This window comes from Lissotriton helveticus, chromosome 6 (genome assembly GCF_964261635.1).
Source record: "Lissotriton helveticus chromosome 6, aLisHel1.1, whole genome shotgun sequence".
Classification (NCBI taxonomy): domain Eukaryota; kingdom Metazoa; phylum Chordata; class Amphibia; order Caudata; family Salamandridae; genus Lissotriton; species Lissotriton helveticus.
Window position 1 is genome coordinate 1,506,716,330 of NC_136067.1, and position 23,051 is coordinate 1,506,739,380.

A 23,051-nucleotide genomic window follows, 5' to 3' on the forward strand; every position below is an offset into this window, starting at 1 on the left:
CAGCAGGCACCTGCGGGGCTCAGGCAGGAGTGACACCTCAACTGTTTGGGAGACTGTGCGCATTATCTGTCGCCAAAATTCCTGGATCAAAGGGCAATCCCATATGGTGTGTAGTAAAGTTCCCTCCTCCCCGCACCCTCTTAGACAGAAGGGGTGTGGTGCCCTGTGTATCTTGTGTAGAAGTGTTCTGGTGTAATAGGTGCGGTGGAGGATCTTAAGTTGGACCAGCCTAAACCTAGCCGAGATGCCCACTTCTCTTGGTGACGCTAGTGCCGCATTCCATTCCGTGTCATCCATGTCTCCCAGTTCCCCGACCCACCTCTCTCTAAGCTTCTGCGCGGGGTCTGCCAGGTTATTAACCAGTTTTTTGTATGTGAGGGATGTTGCCTTCTGTTCCATAAAGTCTGTTAGTAACCTGTCCTCTAGGGGGGATGATTCCGGGAGCGAGGTGTCAGGTGGAATGGCGCGCAGAAGGGCATGTCGTATTTGCACATATCTGAATGTTTCAGTGGGTCCCATACCATACTGTTGCTGTAGCTGCGAGAAGGGAACCACCGAACCCTTATCCCAAAGGTCGCCTACTACTGAAATCCCTATTTGATCCCATTGCGTAAAGCCCTTGCTAGATCTTAAGTTCCCCAATGATTTAGCGTCCCACAATGGCGTCATCCTGGTGATTTTCCCTTTCCACCCTAGTCGGGATTGTGCTGTATACCATAGAGTCGCCGTATGGAACGTCGGTCCAATCAATCTCCGAACCTGTGAATGATTATACAATACTGAGAGCATGCCGTCCGTCCCTAACTGCGACCAGTCTGCCTTATATGCGGGGTCATCCCGTGAGATGTGGATCCAATGATTAACGACCTTCAGTTGGGAGGCCCAATAATACAATTGGAGATTGGGTAACGCAATCCCCCCCTCATACCAGCCTTTCACCAGTTTGTCCTGTGCTATACGGGCTGGCCCATTGCCCCATAACAGAGCAGCTACCAACGCCGCAACTTGCTGGAAGTAGCGCGGGGCTACCACATGAGGGGTGTTTTCTAACACATAGAGAAATCGAGGGAGAGCCATCATTTTATATAATGCTGCCCGTCCCAGTAGGGTCAGCGGCAGGGTGGCCCAATACTTAACGTCCGTGCGTAGTCGCGCCAAAGGTGGCACCAAGTTTGCGGTGTAGAAGTCCGCAGCAGTAGTGGTGATGTGAATACCTAGGTATTTAAACGAGTCAGAAGCCAATTGCAGGGGGCAGTCAGCTCGTAGGAGCGGCTCCGGGCCCTTGAGTACAAACAGTATAGATTTTGACCAATTCAGGGTGTAACCTGATGCTTTCCCGTGCTCGTCGCACAGTGCCAATAGGGCAGGAACACCCTCATTCGGATCGGTCATGTAGATTAGCATATCATCTGCATACAGGGAAACCTTATCTTCCCACCCGTCCCTCCATGTGATGCCCCGAAACAGCGGTGTCGCTCTGAGCAGAATAGCCAATGGTTCCAATACCAGCGCGAAGAGTAGGGGGGAGAGCGGGCATCCCTGTCTGGTGCCGCGCCCCAGGGGAAAAGGCCGTGAGATGTGGCCGTTGGCCACTACTTGCGCCATCGGTGACTCATACAACAACCGCACCCATGCTATATATTTCGGGCCGAAGCCCATACGGGCGAGGACCGCAAATAGGTATCTCCATTCGACCAGATCAAATGCCATTTTGGCATCCAGGGATAAGATGACAGCTTGTTCTGAAAGGAGATGCGTCCGCGCCATGACCCCGTGCACCCTCCGCAGATTCAGTGCAGTACTCCTGTGCGGCATGAAACCTGATTGGTCGGGATGTATTAGGGTGTGTAGGTGGTTGGTTAGACGACTAGCCAGGAGTTTAGCCAGGATCTTCACTTCTGCGTTAAGCAGGGAGATGGGTCGGTACGAGGTGCACAGTGTCGGTGGTTTGTCTGGCTTAGGAATGGCCACTATCGTGGCCGTGCGTTGGTCTAGAGGGAGTTCGGCTTTGTCTAAACTTTCCCTATACATATTTAGTAGGGGTGCGCTCAGCAATGAGGCCGACGTTTTATACCATTCTATGGGTATCCCATTAGGACCCAGCGCCTTGCCTGATTGCAACGACTGTATTGCTAATTGGACTTCGGTGTCTGTTAAGTCCGCGTCCAGTTCCTGTTGAGCTTCTTGCGAAAGCGTGGGGACAGTAATGTGGTCGAGCGATGCTAATGCCTCCCGGTCCGTGACCATCCGGTCTGGGGTGTAGATTCCCTGATAGTGGCGTGCCAAGGTGTCTACTATGTGTTCAGGGTGCGTCAGCAATTTGCCCTCCCGTGTACATAATCTCTGAATACCTCGATTGCAACCCCCCCTTCTGTCCAGCCAGGCCAACATTTTCCCGGCCTTATCTCCTACATCATATACCCTGTGTGCGGTGTTCGCCAAGTGCCCTTTGGTGACCGTCGTAAGATGGGCCAGGTGCTGCTGCTGTTTGAGGTGTAGCTCATGTGCTGTGTCAGGGGTGGGGTCCGACATGTGTGCAGTGTTTGCGGTGTGTAACGCCAGTTCTAGTTGGGTGAGTTCACGTCTGGAGTCTCTCTTGTGTCCCGTGATAGTCGCTATAGCTGCGCCGCGCAGGACTGTTTTATATGCCTCCCACAGTATCGAAGGAGAGGATACCGATTCTACATTTTCTGTAAAGTAGTGAGTCGACGCCTGTTGGAGTTTCTTCCTAATACCAGGGACTTGCAAATAGTTGGGATATATCGGATAGAGCCTTGCGCGCTTCTTCTCTTTATTGGTGAGGTGGAGGGATAATGGAGAGTGATCAGATATACCCCTGGGCAGGATTTCTAATTTGTCTACCAAACCCAGTCCCACTCCCAAAAAGAAAAGGTAGTCAATACGGGATAGACTGTTGTATGAAGAGGAGTAGTGTGTGTACTGAGTTGCTGTGGGGTTCAATTGACGCCAAACATCTGTCAGGCCCAGTGCAGCCAGAAAACCAGGCAGCGTGGAGGTCCCTCTCTGGCGCTCCCGCACAGGAAAGGTGTCAAGCAGCGGGTCTGTTATGGCATTGAAGTCTCCCCCAATGATCATGTCGCCCTCCGGAAGGTCAACAAGAAATTGACCCAGCGCCGGAAGCGCCGTCGAATGTAATGCTGGGGGGATATACACGGATACCACGGTGAGGGGTCTCCCTTCCCACTGGCCACACAGCGCCACAAACCGACCCTGGTCATCCGCTCTGCGGCTATCAACCATAAAAGAAGAGTTTTTCTTAAGGAGTATTCCCGTTCCCCTGGACCCTGTTGTAAACTCCGCATGGACTGCCATGGCATATCCTCGTCTATCAAGTGCTTTGCAGGTGGACCCAGCCAGGTGTGTTTCCTGCAGCAGCACCAAGTCAGGCCCATGACGTTTGATCGTTTGTAGGACCAACCCCCTTTTAATTTTATCCCCTAGGCCTCTTACATTCCAAGAAAGCAGTTTTAAGGGGGAGACCACTACCATCGGCGTGCCGCCTTCAGCGGGCGTGTTTCGATTCTGTTGGGCCATTCGGGTTCAGGAGTAGCGTTGCAAATACGAGGAAGTGGAGCGTGAGTGCTATGTGACGACTCGCGGTAGGGTACCAGGAGTGTATGGTCTGAAGTGTGACCGCGACCTCCATAGAAGTGGTGATGACTGAGAACAATAACCAGAACCATAACATTATAACAACCCTTCCCAACCCCCTCCCTGCTTCCCTGCACCACGGACGAAAACCCGCCCGCATCCCCAACTTGGCAGAGTGCTTAAATCCCTCCCCGTCCATCTTACTTGCTCGTGGGGTTGGTGAGACCCCTACAGGCACCGGCCAGTGCCCGCCCTACTCAGCTCCATCAGCGTCAAGTCCCCAAGGGCTGTAAACCTGCAGTGTCTCGTGCAGCCCAGTTCGGTCAGCCCTGAATAGGTTGTCCAGAATCAAGTGGGTCCCTCTCAAGATCAGAATCCAGCACCGTCACATCTTCTTCAGTCGGGGGGTCTCTTGGCGGGTGACCCGTCGATTTTCCGCTGCGGTTGCGCTGTCGGTCTCTGTGCGGCCTCTGGGGCTGGCCCACCTGCCTCCAGCCATCCAGCCATTCTCTGGCCATCTCCGGCGTGTCAAAGAACCAAGTTCTTCCTTCTGCCACTATGCGCAACTTGGCGGGGAAGAGCATGGAGTAAGGCAGGCCTTTGTCTCGCAGGGCCTTTTTCACTTCCGTGAATGATTTTCTGCGCCTAGCCACGTCTGCCGTGTAGTCAGGAAAGAATGCCAAGGTTGAGTTCTGTATCCGCACAGGGGGGGAGACTCTTGCCGCCTGAAGGATCGCATCCCTGTCTCTGAAATTGAAGAGCCTGGCCAGCACTGGACGCGGAGTGGCCCCAGGCTTGGCCGCTCCTCCAGGAACTCGGTGTGCTCTCTCAACGGAAAAGAAGTGCGAGAGTCCCTTAGGTTTCAGTTGGTTTTTAATTAGATCCTCGACGTAGAGGTCCATTGCAGCTTTACCCTCCGTCTCTGGCAGGCCAAGTATGCGGACGTTGTTTCTCCGGGAACGCCCTTCCTGGTCGTCCAGCTTCTCTTGCAACTGTCTAGTGACTCTTTCCATGCGTTCCATAGCTACTTGTAGGTCCGAAGTATCTTCCACGAGTGATTTGGTGACTACCTCCACTTGCGACACTCTCTCCGCCATTTTCTGGAAATCCGCCCGCATCAGGGTAACCTCGGTGGAGATGGAACCCACTGTCGTTCGGACCTCGTTGAGAGTTTTCATTACGTCTTCCAAGGTCACCTTCGGAGTACCACTCGGTTCCAGGGCCGTGCCAGTTGAGTGACGGCCACCAGTCTGTGAATGGGCATGTTGGCCGTATGCGAATTTGTCAAGCTTCGCCTGCGTCGTCGTGCTCCGCGTACCTTTTCCAGCCATGTTGTCGCAGTGATGGAGGAGCAATGTGCCCTAGGGTGCTGGGCAGTACTCGGTCTATGAGCCCCGGGAATTCTACTGTTGTCGAGCCTTCCTGTGTGTGCTCCACCCGGCACAAGGAGTTGACTGTGGCCTTTTCTCCCCCTTCTCCGAATCAGGGCCGGATGCAGCGCATCTAGTGGTCGCGGTGGTCAAGACGATGGTCTCCAAGGACCGCAAATGTGGTCTGTGGTGGAACTGCTCCGGTGTCCAGCGCGTCGTATAGCGCTGCCAGCCGCGGCCTTGTAGCGCCGCCGTAGTGGGTCGTGTCGGGGGGTCCCCTGTGCAGTGCGCCTGATCTCTCTTGTTTACTGTGGCAGTAGCCCCAACGCAGGATCGCAGAAATTAACAGGGCCCTACTCGGGTCACCGCAGCCCCTCGCCTCTGTGCTGGAGCCGGGACGCGCCTAATTGGGGTAAGTCACGTATTGTTAGCAGTGCTGGGAGGAGGCGGGGGGTCCCGGCCCGTATCTCCTTACCCCGGTGTAGGAGCGGCGGATCTGGTTGCTCGGCTTCCCAAAGATGGCGGCCGCCGGCGTCCAGGGATGTCTGCCGGTCCGTGCCGATGTGCTCCGTGTCTCCCGACAGCGTCTGTAGGAGCCCCGACCTGTACTGCTCACTCAGACCCCACAGGGGGGGGCGCGCTGGAAATACGGCGTCGTCCCGCACCTTTCGCGGCAAGAAGGCCGCAGCGACCGGTCAGCGTCCCAGTGCCCGGGCCGGGGATGGTCGACTTCCGCCCGGGTCCCACGGTCACTACAGGCCGATGCTTTCAGGCAGGCGTAGGCCTCGGATCCTTGTCGCTGGACGGAGCAGTTCCCGATGCCAGAGAGCCACCGGGGTTGGAGCAAGTAGCGCCGCCTGGGTTCCTGAGCCTAAGGCGCTCCTTCGAGCGGGCAAGAAGTCGGATTAGTGTCCGGATAGATAACGCGGGCCGTTTTGCCTGCAGGAGCTCCCGCTTCAAGCTGCCTCCATTCTCGGCAGTCGGCCACGCCCCCCCGGATCAGAGTTTTTTTAACACTGTTTGTCGACTGGGCAAGCTTAGCTACCTACACAGATCGACTCATAATAAAAATTTTAAATAGTAGTAGCACAGAAAGTGGTGGTAGAGGCAGGATAAGAATGTAGAAACAGTCTACAAAAAGATCAAAGACTATTTTGTAAAAAATAGAATTAGGAAACAGCTTGGAAAGAATAGGAGCTGTAAAAGTTAGGGAAGTATAATTATTAATATTAACAACAGAACAACTTACTGGGGCCAGCAGTAGAGTCTGCAAAGGACCGATCCTGCCCACCTTGTTCCGCCGGAGTCTCAGGTGTGGTGTTCCTGCCCCTGGGAGGTGCTGATGATCATGAAATAAACACAAACATGGATGATTGTTTTTTTTAAATATTTGATTTCTTTGACCACAATCTATTATCTCTGGGAAACAAATTACCAACAATTGCACTACATGTATTGATTGTCCTATCTGATCTGGTCAACTAGGATAGATAGTACAGTATTGCTGGATTGGCAGACCGTCTACTTGGAAAGTTATGTAAATCACTAACTAAACCAACAACAAAAAGGTTCTACTACGACTGCCAGCACTCAGCAGCACGCTACGTGACAGACACAGTTCGTCATCATGATTGCAGACCACTAAAAAATGTCCTACTACTAAATAACAAGTCATAATATACTCAACCTATCAATCCACCACTATCTCTTTTTAGTGGCAGCAGGAGTACAAAGGAAGGACTAGACTTGAGTCTCTAGTCTCCCTAGCATTACGCAGTTCTGCTCAAATGAGCACAAAGTTTCAAACAAGTAAGCATTGAAGCAACGCCACTGAGCAGGTGAGCACCTGCAATCACAGAGGCTATTTAAACATTAATTTACCTGCAATGTAATCGAATCGGCATCATTCTTGCTCTTCGGGAAAAACATATATTAGCAATATAACACAGAGCAGAAGAAAACAAAGTAGTTATTAAATAGCTACTCACCAAGGCCAGGGATCTCCACGCCTAGCAGGTGGAGCAGGTCCTGTTCCCGGTCAAGGAGATCAGCCCACTGGTGCGTCGCCTGATGGTAGGTGCGGCGGACCCCCGAATCCCTATGCATGGCCCGGCACACCTTATCCCAGAGCTGGCGACGCTGCCGGAGGCCATACCCTGAACCGGGCCTGCCCCCTGCTGCCACGGTCTTGGGGAGGTGGCGCTGGATGGAGAAAATCAGTGCGGCCACCTCCACTGCGCTGAAGATCTCCCGGGCTACTACTTGCTCCCCCCTTAATCGCCCGCAAGGGAGCCGGGTACGGGGTGCGGGACCCTTCCCCTTGTTCTTCCCGGCTCCCTTTGCCATGGTCCTGGACAGGAATGGAAATAATGGAAAGAGAATAGTGAAAAAGTAAATAAAAGAAAAGAGTTAAAAAAGCAGTTTTAAAGTAACCAAAAGTAGAAACAAACACAAAATATAGATGTAGAAAAAGAGAGGGATAGATAATGGGTAGAAAAGATCAAAAAAAAGTTCAAAGAAACAAAGGATTGCAAAGATTAGGGGAGAATTGAAAAAGCATGCCCAGAACCATAGCAATGAATGAAAAACAAGATGGCCGCGCCCATTGAGGACCGCGTGGGTAAGTTTGCGCGATATTTTCCCCGCGAGCATGCAAAAATGCACGCGACCACGTAATTGCACCCCGTGCACAATGCGAGAATGCAACTAGTGCCCGGAAACGGAAATTCGCAGCGCAAACAAGATGGCCACGCCCACGTACGACCGCATGGGTAACTTCGCGGTCGGCGTGCTGAAAGCGGCCAGCGAACTTTGCAAAGCGCCCCGCAAACACGCAAAAAAAACATATTCGAAGATTATGCGGAACGCGAACTCGCTTTCGCACGAATTCGCAAATTTCCTCCATACTTAGAATACAGTCAACATTAGCCTAGGGAAGGAAATTTAAGTTACTGTAACTACGATTAGAATAAGCATGGGCGTAAAATCCATTCCGCTCGCGGATTTTGCGGATTTTCGGCAAATTCGCAATCCGCGTACTCTCGCGAATTTGCCAAAAATCCGCGAATTCGCACGCGGTGGATTTTTTGCTTGGTGATACAATATTGCGGCGTGCGGCGTGGTGCACGGCGTTCACTTTCCGTCATTCAGCGTTTGCCGAGTTGTTTTTCTCGATCATATTTTGCGAGTGCTGCGCCATTTTGGATCTTGCTGCGGGATCCCGTGGGAGTTTGGCGCCCGCGAATACGTAATTGCGGCTTGCCACCTTGCAGAGCACGCCTCGCGAGAGTTCGCAATTGCGAACACGTAGTTGCGGCGGACAGAAACAATCTCGCACTCGCGAAATAGAGATTTTGCAATTCTGCACAAGAAATCCACCAGCAAACAGCATAAACCTTCAGAAAATGATGATTTTTATCAGTATCACTCCTCAGGTTGACATTTGCATGCCCTTTTTTTTTTGCAAGGAGTCCATTTTTGGGGGGGGGGAGGAAGGAAGTGCCCCACAGTCTCCAACTTCCTGTTCCTGTCCAGCAGGCTCCTCCCAGTGCTTTCTTCATGTGCTGGTCACTTTCATTTGGACCTTGACCTGGAAGGATTACTTTTTGTGGGTGCTGCTGGATATTTGGATTTGAGGCCTTTTTGACTTTCTTTGGATCACTTTTGGATTAGAAATCAACTTTCACAAGTAAGTTTGTTTGGGGCATTACAGTTGCTGCAACTACAATTTTGGAACTTTTTCAGAACATTAAATAAAATATATTGTGGGTAGCCACAGTATCCAGTAGGACCAGGGTTGGGTATGGGTGCATGATACAACTGTTTTGTTGAATTTAAACACCATTGAGGCCATGGATGGGCTGGGATTGTGCTGAATTTTGTGTTTTTTGTCGTTTTTTTGGGGCTGCTGGTGGGGCCCTTTGCCCAGGGGTGGTGGTGCATGGACTGAGTCTGCTTGTGGGGTCTCACTCTCTTTAATGTAAACATCCTGGATGGCATTGGATTGTGGTGATTTTTGTGTGTTTTTCGTTTTATTTTGGGGTGTACTGTTGATGTGGACTGGCCATGTGGTTGGTGGTGGTGGCCATCTTGAGTGCTGCTGGTACAGGCAACATGTGCTTGGGGTGCAAGGGGCCATTTTGAAGAGAGGCAGTGTCTGAGGCCTGCACTTATTTTGCCTACTTTTCATCCATTATGCCCAGGGGTGGTGAGTGTTGCATGGGCCTAGTCTTTCTGTGGGGTGTCTTCTTGAATTTAAACACCATTCAGGCCATGGATGGGCTGGGATTGTGCTGAATTTTGTGTTTTTTGTCGTTTTTTTGGGGCTGCTGGTGGGGCCCTTTGCCCAGGGGTGGTGAGTGTTGCATGGGCCTAGTCTTTCTGTGGGGTGTCTTCTTGAATTTAAACACCATTGAGGCCATGGATGGGCTGGGATTGTGCTGAATTTTGTGTTTTTTGTCGTTTTTTTGGGGCTGCTGGTGGGGCCCTTTGCCCAGGGGTAGTGAGTGTTGCATGGGCCTAGTCTTTCTGTGGGGTGTCTTCTTGAATTTAAACACCATTGAGGCCATGGATGGGCTGGGATTGTGCTGAATTTTGTGTTTTTTGTTGGTTTTTTGGGGCTGCTGGTGGGGCCCTTTGCCCAGGGGTGGTGGTGCATGGACTGAGTCTGCTTGTGGGGTCTCACTCTCTTTAATGTAAACATCCTGGATGGCATTGGATTGTGGTGATTTTTGTGTGTTTTTTAGTTTTATTTTGGGGTGTACTGTTGATGTGGACTGGCCATGTGGTTGGTGGTGGTGGCCATCTTGAGTGCTGCTGTTACAGGCAACATGTGCTTGGGGTGCAAGGGGCCATTTTGAAGAGAGGCAGTGTCTGAGGCCTGCACTTATTTTGCCTACTTTTCATCCATTATGCCCAGGGGTGGTGAGTGTTGCATGGGCCTAGTCTTTCTGTGGGGTGTCTTCTTGAATTTAAACACCATTCAGGCCATGAAAGGGCTGGGATTGTGCTGAATTTTGTGTTTTTTGTCGTTTTTTTGGGGCTGCTGGTGGGGCCCTTTGCCCAGGGGTGGTGAGTGTTGCATGGGCCTAGTCTTTCTGTGGGGTGTCTTCTTGGATTTAAACACCATTCAGGCCATGGATGGGCTGGGATTGTGCTGAATTTTGTGTTTTTTGTCGTTTTTTGGGGGCTGCTGGTGGGGCCCTTTGCCCAGGGGTGGTGAGTGTTGCATGGGCCTAGTTTTTCTGTGGGGTGTCTTCTTGAATTTAAACACCATTGAGGCCATGGATGGGCTGGGATTGTGCTGAATTTTGTGTTTTTTGTCGTTTTTTTGGGGCTGCTGGTGGGGCCCTTTGCCAAGGGGTGGTGAGTGTTGCATGGGCCTAGTCTTTCTGTGGGGTGTCTTCTTGAATTTAAACACCATTCAGGCCATGGATGGGCTGCGATTGTGCTGAATTTTGTGTTTTTTGTCGTTTTTTTGGGGCTGCTGGTGGGGCCCTTTGCCCAGGGGTGGTGAGTGTTGCATGGGCCTAGTCTTTCTGTGGGGTGTCTTCTTGAATTTAAACACCATTGAGGCCATGGATGGGCTGGGATTGTGCTGAATTTTGTGTTTTTTGTCGTTTTTTTGGGGCTGCTGGTGGGGCCCTTTGCCCAGGGGTGGTGTGTGTTGCATGGGCCTAGTCTTTCTGTGGGGTGTCTTCTTGAATTTAAACACCATTCAGGCCATGGATGGGCTGGGATTGTGCTGAATTTTGTGTTTTTTGTCGTTTTTTTGGGGCTGCTGGTGGGGCCCTATGCCCAGGGGTGGTGAGTGTTGCATGGGCCTAGTCTTTTTGTGGGGTGTCTTCTTGAATTTAAACACCATTGAGGGCATGGATGGGCTGGGATTGTGCTGAATTGTGTGTTTTTGTCACTTTTTTGGGGCGTATAACTGATGTTCCTCTGTCTTCCATTGCTTGTAGGTGCACAAGAGAACCACCAGTGCCAGGAAGAAGTCCTGCTGCGGTGTGTGCAGCACAACGTCACGTGTGGCCACAGACAACTCTGCAACTTGTGCAACTGCGGCCTGCTGTTCAGAGTGACATCTGAAGAAGATGGCCCCAAAAAAAGTTGCCCGTAGCTCCTCTAGCAAGAAAGTTGCCAGTAAGGAGCAGAAGAAGGAAGTGGCGCCACTTACCAAGGAGAGTGGTGTGATGACGACCGCCAAATTTTTGGGGATAAAAAAAGTACGCCTGCAGCAGCAGCGGGATCTGCTGGGGACCAAGCTGGGAGCAGCACCTCCGCTCCATTGGGCTCAGTGCCACCACCACCACGCCAACTTAGGTCCAAGCCCTTGAGTGCTTCAGAGACAGCCAGTATAGTTCTTCAATCACCATCGACCAGCGATGTTGGCTCATCGCAAGAAAGCAGCAGCAATGTCCCTCAATCAACACAGGTTGTTGTAGCTCATCTGACGAGTGTTGAACAACCACAGCCGCAACAACAATCACATGTGCAAGCACAAGCCCAAGTACATGTGGAAGGAGAGGCGGCGCAAGGAGAGGAGCAAGCAGAGGTTCATGGAGGGGCACAACAAGTGGCCACAATAGTTGTTCCTCCAGAAGTAGGGGCACATCTGGAAATCGACAATCAAGCCGAGGTATCATTCGAGGAAGCCACTCCTCCTGATGATCATTCATTGTCGTCCACATCCCGAGCAACGAAAAGATCAAGGGTGTTCGTGTCTACATCTTCTTCAAGCCCACCTCCTTCTGATGATCTGGATCTTACTTGGGAATCAGCACCACTGCCGTCTGAGAGTGAGGTTGAGGAGGCACACCATGATCTGACAAAGGTAGCTAAGCGTAAAAGGAAGGTCGTCGAAACTCTCAAAGTTATGGAGTGTGATGACGCTCAACAAGAAGTGGCGTATACTCCTGCTGCTGAAGACTCTCACGACGACGACGCAGTCATCATCACTAATGTCACTGAAGCCCCAGCGGGCATGCAGCAAACAGACATTTTGACCCTAGCCCGACAGGCTGCTGAGCGTGATGATGAAGTCGACGAGGAGGCAATGGGAACACCAGAATCATTGATGTTAACTAGTACACCACAACATACCGCTTCCATATTTCTTACTCGCCAGAAGGGACCTCCATCCACCTCGACCTCAATTAGTGGTGGTGAAAGTGCACAACATAGTAAAGTTCAGCAATACACATCCTCCACTTCATCTGGCATTAGCAGCACGGCCACCACCAGTATCGCCTCCTCCGGCCCCCACAGACATTTCAAGTCCGCAGTTTGGGACTTCTTTAGTGTTTCCACAAAAAGGGAAAACATAGCCATTTGTAGCATTTGTAAGCTTGCAGTTAGTCGTGGTAAGCTTGGTACCAACTATGGGACTGGAGGCCAGAGAGGTCATCTTAAGAGACAGCACACTGTCCAATGGTTGGCGCTCATAAAGCAGATCAAGGAAGCCCGAATTGCAAGTCGAGAAAACATTGATGTTCCATCTGATGATGACGAGGAGGAAGAAGTGTCACACACTTCACTTACACCCAGTACCCCTGGGAGCCACACTAAGAGTGTGGGACAGAGTGAGACACCAAAGTTCATCAGCGAGCGTAACTGGGTCAAAGAAGTTATCATCGTCCCGTAAAATGGTCCAGGGCAACGTTAAAACAATGTTGTTTTCAGACGCGCCATATGACCGCAACCACCCAATGGTGCGTCTGTATAACACTAAGCCTGCTAAAATGCTAGCGCTGGATCTTCTCCCTTTTTCTTTTGTCGAAGGGGTTGGTTTTCTCGAATTAGTGGCAGCGCTCTGCCCTAAATGGAAGGTTCCTAGCCGGTACTATTTTGCCCGAGTTGCGGTTCCAGCACTACATGAAGATGTGCTGGAGGGGATTGGGGCAGCTTTGCAGAAGAGTGCTGTTCACACTATACATCTCACAACAGACATGTGGACCAGTGGCGCAGGCACTGATTACATGTGCATCACTGCACACTGGGTCTCTTTTTTAGGGGTTAAAGCAAAGCTAAACGCAGGTGCTGACCTGGACCAAGTTTTTAAAGCTGCTCGGAAACATGCAACACTAGCCATGTTTGGCTTGGAGAAACGTCATACAGCAGAAAACATTTTGAATGAGTTCAACACAAAGGTCTTTCACTGGCTGTCTCCAAAAAAACGCGGCATTGGTTATGTTTCCACGGATAATGGCGCCAATGTAGTTAAGGCCATGGAACTGGGTGACTATTTCAGAGTGCCGTGTTTGGCGCACTGTATAAACCTGGTTGTTAAAAAATTCTTGGAGAAAGAAAGTCCAGCATGCCAGTTAGTGGTCACCTGCCGAAAAATGTGCAACCATTTCAGCCATTCTTTTAAGGCCCGGAAGCATCTGAGGAGCCTGCTACATGAACGTCGAATGCCAGTGAAAGCACTCATCCAGGAGGTGCCAACACGTTGGAACTCAACCTTCTACATGCTTGAGCGTCTGTATGAGCAGTTTACGGTACTCGATCAGTATTTCTTAACAATGGGTACAGCTGTGAAGGAGGACCTGAGGTTAAATGCGGCGCAATGGGAGCTAGTTAAAAGCCTGACAGACATGCTTCGTCCTTTTGAGTTCTTCACGCGTGCAGTCAGCAGGGAGGACTGTAATTTGGGAAAAGCTATCCCATTGTTGCGCATGCTAGAGCACGAACTGAAGGCGGTGTCTTCAAAGTTTCAAAACGATGAAGAAAAGCAAGACGCTTTTCTTTTGGCGGAGAAATTATTAGAGCGTCTACGTGGCGATGAACGTCTTCAAAAGATCCACTCAGAACAGCATTACATTTGTGCTACTATTCTGCATCCACGCTACAAAAAGGCGCTGGCAGGCTCTGCATTATTTCCTTTTAGTGATGAAGATGCTACAAAGTACAAACGTTGGGTAGCCTGGTCAGCCATCAGGTTTGAAAAAGAACGGAAGCAAATTGAAGGAAAAGGCAGTACATCAGCATCAGCAGGCCATCCCCAGTCAGAAGACTCCACTTCTGCACCTGTGGCTGTGGCACAAGTGACCTCTCAGCCGTTAAAGAAACCAGCAACCGCATCATCTGCACCAGACACAACAGAAATATCGGGTGATGAAGACGATTGGCTAGCTGAGATTGGTTATGGTTCTGAAAAGGTCCGAGCGAAAATTCAGCAAAGTGGAGGAAACGTGGAGAACTTTGAGTCGATGGTGCAGGACTATCTGAATGACTCAACAGAGGTCTATGTTAATGCTGACCCATTGGCGTATTGGCATGGGAAAAAAGAATTGTGGCCAGAGATCTCCCGCCTGGCTATACATTACTTGTCTTGCCCACTCGCAAGCGTGTCTTCTGAACGTGTTTTCAGTGCTGCTGGTGGCATTGTAACTTGCAAACGGACCCGCCTCTCGCCCAAAAATGTGGAGATATTGACAATGATCAAGATGAATGAGCACCTCATACCACCAGATTTCAAAGTACCAGATCGCACAACGCAAGAAGACGAGGAGGACAGCAACTTAGATGAGGGAATTTCTTCTGCGTTAGGTGACACTGACCTATTCCTGCCTAATCATTTCGCAGAGTATGAGGACGAACTCTTCTTCCCTGAAACCGAGGCCTGAAAATGAGCCAATGAATTCAGACATTTTCTTTTTCGTACTTATTGACTTTTATTCCTGTGTTTCTGTCTTTCTTTGTTTTGCACAAGTTAATATAATTAAAACTTTAATCACCTGTACTTTTGCTTTTTGGCTGTTTGGGGGTCTTCTACTTGTTTTTGCCTGGGTTGACGGCTCTGGGGCCATTGCTGGGAAGGTCTAATACCGGATAAAACTGCTTTTAACAACATCCATGATGAAAAAGGTTTTGCATTTTCTGACATTTTGCTCAATGTAGCGTTTTCGGGGGCCTGTTTGGGGGCCTTCCTGGTGTTTGTGGGTGGGTTTCGGGGCCTGGGAGCACTACTGGGTATGGATAGTTTAGATAGCAAGAGGTTTGAAGGAAATCCATGGAGGCAGAGGGGAGTTAGGGCCTAGCTGCAGAGCGCGCACTGAGTGATTTTGGAAATGTTCACAAAAGTGACAAAGTCCACATTTTTGTACTTTTGCTTTTTGGCTGTTTGGGGGTCTTCTACTTGTTTTCGCCTGGGTTGACGGCTCTGGGGACATTGCTGGGAAGGTCTAATACCGGATAAAACTGGTTTAAACAACATCCATGAGGAAAAAAGGTTTTGCCTTTTCTGACTTTTTGCTCAATGTAGCGTTTTCAGGGGCCTGTTTGGGGGGCTTCCTGGTGTTTGTGGGTGGGTTTCGGGGTCTGGGAGCACTACTGGGTATGGATAGTTTAGATAGCAAGCGGTTTGAAGGAAATCCATGGAGGCAGAGGGGAGTTAGGGCCTAGCTGCAGAGCGCGCGCTGAGTGATTTTGGAGTCCACATTTTTGTACTTTTGCTTTTTGGCTGTTTGGGGGTCTTCTACTTGTTTTCGCCTGGGTTGACAGCTCTGGGGCCATTGCTGGGAAGGTCTAATACCGGATAAAACTGCTTTTAACAACATCCATGCTGAAAAAGCTTTTGGTACTTTTTGTAACTTAGGGTTCGTTAGGGTTAGCCCTAGCAGCAGGATTGCATGTGTTTCGGGGTGTTCTTGGTTTTTGCAACTGAGTTCTGGGGTTTTAGAGCACTCGTGGGAATGTGTAATTTTTGTTGCAAGCGACTTGAAGAAAATCCATGAAAGGGGGGATCACTTACTCTGTGAGAGGCACTTAGTGTTAAGTTTCAGGGAAACAAACTTACTGTTAAACCACCACCCACCAGATTCAAAAGCAGTAGTATGGTGGGAAAGGGGGGATTTGGCATAGTTAAAGAAAGCCTTTGCCACTATTCTTAACTTAGGGCTCGTTAGGCCGGGTTTCAGTCTGTGCAATGGGGAAAAAAGGATGGAGTCAGGCTTCACATTAGCGAGCCGCAATTCAGCATCCACCAGGCAGGCAGTGGACAGGGTGTCTTCTGGTCACCAACATTGCTGGACGCAGCGTCAGCTGGAATGGAGGAGTGCCGCTAATAAGAGGAATTGTTTGCTGCATGCAACTTACTTACCAAATTCAACAGGACAACTACAACAACATACAGATACAGTATCCATTGTTTTCTTCTCTGAGTGTGACTGCATTTCTTGGATCTCTCTCTGCTTCTAAATTGATCCCTACAGCCATTCTATAGGTTTTACTTCGGCTAATTTTTAAACCTCATTTAATGTTAGAAGTGTTTCTCTGAGTGCAGAGATAGGCAAGTGAAAACGCTGCAGCCCTGTACAGTCGCATTCTAGTACTACTTACTTTTCAGTAACAATGCATGCAGTAGGGCATGCACTTCATTTATGTCACTTAAAAGATTTATAGTTAGCTTTGTACCCAAAGATTTCTTTATCTTCAATTCTTGTTTGTCAATGCTGTGCTTTTTTTTCTCTCAACAAAACCTACCCAAAAAGAAACCCCCATTCCCATCCATTTTCCAAACCCTAACCATCTCCCCCAGGGCTGTGTGGTTTTGCTTGATGTGTGACTAAATGACATCAATAATTCCACACACTTGCTGGGGAGGATAAGGTCATAGCAACAGGCTGGTGAAGGAATCCGAGGATATATTCTAGACTTACTCAGCTAGCTTCAGTACTATTTCTTGTACTAGTAGCCAATGTCAAAGAAATTCAACACAAGTACTAGTTATACTTTCTACTTTACCATTTGTTAGGCTCTGTGTGGCACTGTTCTAGTGAACTGTCACCTCCTATATTCTCTATCGTACCGTTGTAATGCTATAGTAAGGACAAACCAGGTTTCATTTTCTTTTTTCCATATGCATGCAACTGCCACTGTGTCACACCACTAGTACCACCGCAATGAGGACATTTCATCCGCCCAGGATTGCCAACCTTAATCGCCATTTCCTGTGGAGCCAGCCCTGGGACTAGCCCTACTTTCAAACACAAATTACAGGTAAGATAAGCGTTTGGTGGGAGGTAGTATAATGGAGTATTAGGAATAGACGAGAGATTGACGGTAGTACTACTAAAGTCCTAGGACTCCTCAGGAAAACAAACTTACTGTTAAACCCCCACCCACCAGACTCAAAAGCAGTAAAAAACAGGTATGGTCAGATAAAGTTTCAGAAAGTATATTTTAGTAGCCCTAACAAAATAATCTCCCGCAAGACCCTCCCTAACCCCAACGATTGTCCTTCAAAAGTCCCACAACCCAACTCCCAATTCCCACCCCCTAAAAGTCTCTAAAAAAGGGGCAAGGGACACTACACTACGGGAGGGTGCTGTTGACTTTAGCGGCCAGGGCATCATACTCCTTGCGGAGGGTGGCATGGTCGAAGCGGAGGCCCTCCACCAAGTTCTTGTAGGTATGGACCTCCTGCTCCAGGTAGGACACTCTTAGGGATAAGCGGCGCTGGCGTGCCTTGCAACTCCTGTGGAGGGCAGCTGGTGTCTTTGCTGCTCGGCGGTGGCGGTTGGCTTTGGTAGCCCGGCTCCGTACCGCTGGAGCACTGCGCTGGCTGGCAGCCCGTGGGGGCACGGAGGAGGATGCAGCTGTCCCAGTAGATGTTGTTGTTGTCGTTCCGGTTGACTGCGTGTCCTCCTCCTCCAGGGCCACCAGCCGCCGATATTCGGCGACAGTGGCATCCAGCCTCCGTTGCCGGGCCATTCGAGCCTGCTCCCTCCGTGATGGTCTAGTTGATTTGGAAGGAGCAACTATATGAAGAAAGAAAGACATAGTCTGTAAAAAATTGCTCCTTAAGATTAATAACACAAAGGGATTGAGCACAAAGTTGTGTCACAGTACAAGTAGCAAATTGAAAGCACAGTACATAACTATTGAGGACAGTATCTATCTAACCTCCCACTTCTTCATCCTTGCTCTAACATTAGTGGGAGTTTAAGGAACTAATTCTACGAGCACTATGGACTTCCATTACAGTCGACTGTGACAGTCCACCAGTCTTCTTCTTCTTCTTCTCTCTTGTTTAGGAAAATTGGTACGTTATCTTATGCAAGCCGGCATAATGCCAGCGCAGTGAACTTGCACCCGAGAAAAACAGACGCACACCATGATGAGTGAGACAGACTTGCGTTACTGTACCGGTCCAGTACATGCAGGTGGTGAAGCTCTTCCTTTTCTATTAAGGGTGGCACTGAGAATACTCTGTTACAAGGGCTGCTGCTTAATTAATTTAGCTTTCACCATACAGTGCAAATGAGTACTAGAAAAGGAAAATGAAGAAGCTAAATAATTTGATTATCTATCACTTCACATGGGATGTATTTGATGACATATGGGATGACTTTAGGTGCTTTGCTTATTATTGAGTGAACAGTGATACACCCACACATGAATGACGTACTTCTACTAAACTAAAGTTATTAAGAGAGGTAGGGAGTGTCCACCGTAAGAACCGGATATATGCTTGTGCTTGCAGTTGCAATACAAACTACTGCTACTATTCATGGTAGTATTTGGACAAAATTACAACTTCTTTTCCTTGCCTTTCCTACACTGGAACGGACGTGCGGGTGCGGTGTTACATGCTCTTCAAGGTAACACTTAGTTCATCCAGTGACCGTCTACTCTCTCTAGATACACATATGCTATCTAAGAGTCAGATAATACCATGATCCAGGCATCCATCCATTCAAAGTATATGCACACATACAGTTTCTGTTTCACCCACCCAGGCTGTTCTCCTTCCACCCATCCTTGCTTCATCATTCACCCAGCCATGCACCATACCATTTTCTTTCCTTCCCAGCCACCTTGGGGACCAAGCAAACACATATCATTCTTCTTTGCCAGCCATCATTAAATTTCTCGTCCTTCCACACTTACTTACACCCTTCTTTCGCTTTTCGTTCATCCCATCCATCAAGTTCATCTCAGATCTTATTGGGATTCTTCTCGCCAAAAACTTCACAGCTAAGTCGAAGTACATTTAGAGGAGGCTACTACCTGGTTGATTTATAATACACCCGTGCAGAAAGCACACTGTGCAGTCTTCAATCTCAATAAGTAAGGAATATATAGCTTACCTCTTCCCGCCACCACCGTGTGAACCCTCACAGGAACGTCCGGCACTTGCACCGCCTCCTCCCCAGAGTCCTCGTCCAACACCACCACCTCCGCGCTGGCCCCGCCACCAGATGTTCCACCTACAAAGTACATTTAAGAATGTTAGAATATACCACTCACTACTATATAATATTTGGTCTAGGAGGAATAAAGAAATGTGAAAAAAACTAAATACAATGTAATAATTTATTGCATTATTTCGTGTCCATGGTTCTGTTTGTGCAGATTTGTCCCTGCAACAGTAGTAGAATGGATTGTCCTAGTATCCAAACCAAAAGTAAGGTAGTATCTTATTCTTTCTTGGTGGTCATTCACCTTTTTATTGTTGGCAATTGTCAAAACATCAACATTTCGAAGACTTCAAACGACATTATGGACAATCCCAGAGGACTGCACTCAGTGCATAGAGCTATTGCTGACTAGAATGGGAGTCCAATGGAATTGCCAAATGTGCAATCTTAGTTAGCTACACAGACAGACTAATAAGAATAATCTAGTAATACCACAGGGAGTCATAGTCGAGGCAGGATAAGAATTTAGATCCAGTCTACAAGAAGATCAAAGACGATTTAGAAAAAATCGAATGAGGAATGCTAGGAAAAAATAGGTACTCTATATTAAAATTAAAACTTACTGGGGCCAGCAAAGAAGCCCTCGCCTGCCCGATCCTGGCCTGCATACTGAACAGCACCCTCCTCCTCCTCCTGTGTCCTCTTGCCCCTGGGGGCAGCTGATGTACAACATGAAAGAAAGAAAGACCAGAAAACATGGATGATATTTGTCAACCAAATAAAACATTTCAAAATAACAATACAAAATATTTTGGCGAAATAGCAAATAGATAGACAACTATTCCACGGGATATATTGACCGATCTCATGTGGTATACTACGTTATTAGTATTGCTTGATTTGCGGACCGTTGACTTTGAAAGTTCCTATGTAACTCACTAAACAGACTACTAAAAAGGTTTACCTTGGCCTGGCAGGCAGCAGTCCGCAGCACGCGAAGTGACAGACAAAGTCCATCGTGCTTGCAGATCAGTGAATACTCAAACTATAAATCCACCGACCACCACCACTATTTCTTCTTATAGCCATGTGTCTAAAGGAAGGACTGGACTTGAGTCTGTAGGGGCTGATTTTTAAGCCCCTTGCAGCTCTTTTGCTCCATTGTTGCGTGACTTTTGTGACGCAGCGGCAGAACAAAAGAGGCGCCATGGTGCGGCGTATATTAACAAAGTGACGCATATGGGAGATGCATCACGTTGTAAAGCCCTGCGCCATCAGGGGGCATTCCAGCGCAAGGGAGGGCGTTCCTGCGCAGGAACGAATCCTAAAAGTGGCTGAGGAAAATCTACAAGATGTCAATCAGTCACTTTTAGGACAATGATGCGTGACTCAAACCCTGCGCCTGCTTGAAGCCGACGTACGGCTTGATGCAGCATTGGGGAGATAGGGCACCCCAGAGCATTTGCTGGAGCTGCGCCATCATTGGCATGCAACTCCAGCAATGCGCCGCCTTTACGGCACAGATGCGTAAGGCTTCTGTGACGTTTTGGGCCCATGGGTGGTGGTGGCATGGCGCACAATTACTGGCACATCCCTGCTACTTTGCAGGGATGCGCCGGTACTTGAAAATATGACCCTTAGTGTCTAGCATTACGCAGTTCTTTACACTGCACTCATACATAATTTCTCAGGCCAATGAAATGAACACAAAATACAAAACAAATAGCAAGGCTACTGAGAAGGAGAGCAGTGCACCTGAAATGCACAGAAGATTTTGAAATATAATTTACCTACAATGTAATCGGCAGCATTATTGCTCTTGGTAAAAAACAAACATATGCAAATAACAGAGCCAGATAAAACAGAGTAGTGATGAAATAGCTAGAAATAGCTACTACTACTCACCAAGCCCGGGGATCTCTACGCCAAGCACGTCCAGCAAGTCGCGTTCCCGGTCCATGACATCCGTCCAGCGGTGGGTGGCCTGGTTATAAGTGCGCCGGACCCCAGAGAGTTTAAACATGGCCCGCCACACCTTCTCCCACCACTTCCGGCGCTCCCGGATGCCGTAGCCGGTTGCGATCATGCCGCCTCCCATGATGGTCTTGGGGAGGCGACGCTGGACGTGAAATATTAGTGCGGCCACCTCCTCCGCACTAAAAGTCTCCCGAGCTATCACTGTCTCCCCCCTCAAACGCCCGCACGGGAGCCGGGCACGGGGTGCGGGACCCTTCCCCTTTGCGGGCTTCTTCCCGGCTCCCTTTGCCATGGTCTGGGCAGAAAGGAAGCAAAATAAGAAAGAAGAAATAGAACAGGGAAGAAGAAAAGAAAAGCGTTTAAAAAAGTAGTTCAAAATTAACAAAAAGTGGCAGAAAACACAAAAATATAGAGCTAGAAAAATAGAGGGATAGATAATAAGTAAAATAGATAAAAAAAACTTCAAAAAAGCAAAGGATGGCAGAGATTAAGAAAGGATACAGAGAGCATGCCCAGAACCATAGCAATGAATGAGAAACAAGATGGCCGCGCCCGTTCACGACCGTGTGGGTAAGTTCGCGTGAGATTTTCCTCGCGATCACGCGCGAAATTGTACTAGCGAGCCGCACACTTTGCGAGATTACACATAGCGGCCGTTAACGGAATTACGTCACGCAAACAAGATGGCCGGGCCCATGTACGACCGCTAAGGTTACTTCGCAAACGTAGCGCTACAAGCGCCTTGCGAACACGCACAAAATCACGCGAACATACACGCTGCAAAAAAAACAAATCCTGTATTCGCACAAATTCGCGGCTTCCGAAATCGATCTCGCACGGATTCGCGCCCCGCAAATCGCACGAATTTGCAGAAAAACGATTTTTGCAGAACTGAAAGCAATCAGCAGGTGCAAAAGTTCAATCTTAACATTAGTAACCATTCACTCTAGTGCTTCCTGAGGGGGCCCTCCAGAGTTCAGTTGCCTATTTGCAACTATTCTATGACCCTGCTCTGACCCAAACAGCAGGCTCATAGAATAGCTACAAGTAGGCCATAAAGGTCCTGTGAAAAAAAAATTGCACTGCAACAGAAAGCAAATTGCAGATAAGGAAGGAAGCAGGTGCCAGCCAGACTGGAAGTTTCAAAATCACTGACACATTAATCAACCCCAAATTAATTCATGGCAGTTGAAGCAGGGCAGGTGTGCTTGCTTTTTTTCACCCCCATAATTTACAGTGATAAACCAACCAGAGGGTGGCAGTGAGGATGTACCAGAGGGTGGCATGGGTGTACCAGAGGGTGGCAGTGGTGAACCAGAGGGTGCTGTGAACCTGTGATGATGAACCAGACGTAGAAACAACATAGTCGCGCCCGGTGCGAGCCGACAAGTAAGTTCGCAATTGCGAACTGGTACACAAATCCTCGCAAACCCTTGCGAACACAAAAAACACAAAAATCCGCAAATTCGCGAGAGTTCGCGGATTTTGCGGATTGCGAATCCGTAAATACGCAAGTTCGCCTACGCCAGATTCGCTAAATCCGCCCATGCTTAGATTAGAATTACTTTTCAGGATCAGTAGTGGGCTGAAAGATGCAGCACTGAGGTCTCTCCTGCTAACAGGTGAGTAAATCAGAATTCGTAGTTTGGCTGATTTTAGAGGAATTTTTGAAAGTTCCAAAACTCTAAACTTAGAAGAATTTCCAAGAGAAACCAATCAATGTCAGCCTATGAAAGGAAATTTAAGTTACTGTAAGTTAGGTTAGGGTGACTTCTTGAAGCTCAAGGGCTTTTTGCTTAAACACATTACATACGCGGCTGTATTTGGCCGTGGGGAAGAGCACCATTCTCCTCATGCAGATGGAAGCAGAGCATGCGGGGAAGCTGCGCCGAGGAACAGATTCTTGGCCTTAAGCAGGACGCTGTTTTTCTGAACGGCAGCTCTATAT